This window comes from Hylobates moloch, unplaced genomic scaffold, assembly GCF_009828535.3.
Source record: "Hylobates moloch isolate HMO894 unplaced genomic scaffold, HMol_V3 SCAFFOLD_20, whole genome shotgun sequence".
NCBI lineage: Eukaryota > Metazoa > Chordata > Mammalia > Primates > Hylobatidae > Hylobates > Hylobates moloch.
Window position 1 is genome coordinate 25,976,686 of NW_026652295.1, and position 3,128 is coordinate 25,979,813.

General features: G+C 37.8%; 1 non-coding gene across 1 annotated transcript; it reads left to right on the forward strand.

The window, feature by feature from the left end:
* The first annotated feature begins 2,661 nt into the window (after positions 1-2,661).
* Positions 2,662-2,734, forward strand: TRNAM-CAU (transfer RNA methionine (anticodon CAU)). The gene has a single exon. It is a non-coding gene; the product is annotated as a tRNA-Met (tRNA).
* The last annotated feature ends 394 nt before the right edge of the window (positions 2,735-3,128 follow it).

Here is a 3,128-nt window from a genome sequence, read left to right on the forward strand (position 1 = left end):
TGTTCACATTGTAAATGTACTTAATGCCACTAAATTGAACACTTGGAATTTTAAATGTCAAATGGGTTATGTATATTTTACCGCAATAAGAAAACACAAACTCTTGTTCTTTCTTTAATTTAGCGCATAGTCTCATCTGTTTTTCTCCACACCAGCTCATCTGATCCTTCTATTCATTTGACAAATACTTAGAAATGTCTAGATTTATTGTTCCGTTCATCAGACATTAATTCAGGATCTGTTCTGTGCCACACAGTTTCAAGACTTCTCCCTCAAATGTGTACACCAAGGTCTTGACAAACACCATAGAGCTTTCCTGCACAATCTCTCCAGAATCTTTTTCTTACCTTTCACTCACGTATCTCTTGCCCATTCTACCACATTTATGGAGGATGTAGTCTGCACCACAAAGTGTAATGGGCACTGGAGCTACGGAAAGACTCATGCTGTTCACTTCAGAAGCTGACGGAATACATGTGAATAAACCTCAATTCTTTAATCTATTTATAAATTCTTTCCATTTCTCTTCAATTACAGTCCTCCTATTCCCAAGCTCTTTGACATCCAACACTAAACACCTTTTTCTTAAATGTTAATTTGATTATGTAAGCTGTCTGGAATTTTTCCAAGGGTTCTTAAGTCTCAATGTTTTCCCAATCATTATCTCCATGTGCACAGGCATTTCAATTACTACTTCCTTTCATTTTATAAACAGGCACACACACAAGCAGTCACACGTGCACTTGTGCACTATGCATCCCAAGTGAGCAGGCATGTTTCCTCACACAGGAATTCCTACATCTATGCATGTTCCTTCAAACTTACATGCATTCTTCCTCATCTGCATCCTTCAAGGTTCGTATTTATCCCTTCACTACAAGCTGATCTTTTAATCCCCATGGTTCTTGTCTGTAATACTTTTGTGATTTTTGCTGTTTTCTTATATGATGTGAATATGTGAGTTCTATATGATGTAACTTAAAAAGACTTGGATATATGTATGTGTATATATATAAATCTAACATAAATATATTTTATATATCTTATAAATCTAAGATATACACATATCTTAAATATCTTAGATACATTTATCTTAGATTTAGGAAGTCTGAGGGTTTCCCTAGTGTAGAAGTTATCTCACTCACTTGCCTAACACAAGATGAGGCCCTCAGATAGAAAGACAGATGTTACATAATTATAAAGCATCTATTCACCGAAGGGATGCAACTGTCCTAAATATGTCTGTTTCTGGCCACAGAGCTTCAAAACTTGTGAACAAAATGGATAAACCAGAAAGAAAATAGAAAAATCCAATTACAGTTGCAGACATTAACACTCCTCTCTCAGTAATTGATAGATTCAGGAGAAAACAAATCAGCAAACATATTAGAGAACAGAACAACATCATCCACCAATGGATCTAATAGACTTTATAAAGCAAAATCACAACTTATGTAGAAAGATGAGCCAAAAAAATCAAAGAAAAGCAAGATCATATTTTAACTAGGAAATCATGAATGGTCCGAGTGCAGAAAAGTGACATTATTGAAACTGACGTTTCTGAAACAGTTACTTAAATAGCAGGAAGACTGATAACGGCGAATCTGTAAGTGAATCTTTCCTTGTCCACATTTATCCTACCTTTTCTTGAGGTCTGGGCTGGCCAAATTTGTCCTGAAATTCCTGGGCCTATTACAGTGTCCGGCACAGAGCATCTCTCTGGCAAATATGTACTGAATGAGTAGAGAGGACTGACGGATTCAAAACAGACCTGCAAGAATAATGTTCAGTATTTGGCAAATCACTGAATGTGGTGTTTGAAGGAGGACAATGAGTTAAAGTTGACTTGGAAATCTAGGCCCAGGAGGAGGTTGAGAATTAGATATTTAGTATATGAATGAATGGACTACTGTGGAGAAAAACAGGCAGAGAGATAATGAGCAGGAGCAGAGAAAAGACTCACCTTTTGGAATCTAAAATAAATCTGCTTCTCAGTTCAGGCTTTGCCACCTAGCATCTCTGGCATCTTAGAAACAATAATTATATGAGCCTCCATTACATCTAGAAAGTGCACATTAGGATACATCGTTCTGTTAGCAAAATTCAATTGGACTATGTAAACGCAAGAAATCTCATAGTATACTTAACAGCACACAAGAAAAAACAGGGGTAAAAACCAAAGAGGGTACCATTATAAGTATTTTGTGTTTTCTTGCAGCGTCAATGTCTTCAGTCATGTAGGTGCAAGTGGAGATATGAAGGAAGACAGTAGTATGATCAAGAGACAGGTTTGATGACTATTCCTTCATTCATTTATCCAGGTGGTCAGTGAACTATCACGAACTGAGAACCTCCTGTCTCTTTTCAACAGAGGAGACCATGGAAAGTGTCAGAGTGACTAAGGTTTCTGCGGGAAGGAAAAGGGAAAAAGAGCAGCAAAAGGCAGGTACAACTGATCCTGGTAACGCAGAACCCAGACGGTCCTGTGAAATACTGGAAAGGCGTAGACTCCTCTGGTCGTGGGTATGAAATCTTCCTAGTGCAGCATTGATTGATACAGTAATTTTCAAATAGGATTGATTGTGGTTTTTGAAAGCTGAAACCGTAAAGCGGTGGGAAATACACTTCGACAAAGTGGATGTTGCCCAGGCTTCACTGTAAGTCCTCTTAGCGCAGCTGGCAGCGCGTCAGTCTCATAATCTGAAGGTCCTGAGTTCAAGCCTCAGAGAGGGCAACGCTTTTGCCATAGAAGTTGGATACACTAAATATCGGAACGCAAATGTTATAGCACATAAGGATTTCAAGACTGACCCAATATTTGTAAAAAATGGAAACATAACTTAAGTTTTCTTGTTTTTTCGACTTTCCAGTGGTTTGAGTAAAATGAGTGGTGAAAACAGAAGAGTAGATTACACCAGAAACTACAAGCTATGTCATATAATTGGTCTTTCTAGCTGACACAGGAAGCAGGGGAAATTTCTCTTCCAACTTCCCGTTCTCAGGGTCACCCAACACTAATTATTGGGTGGATGGGTGAAGTCATTTATTCTTTTAATCATCCAACAAATATTTCTTGAACACATATCTTGTTAAGAGACTGTTTGGGGTCAAGAGTGAATACAACGCAA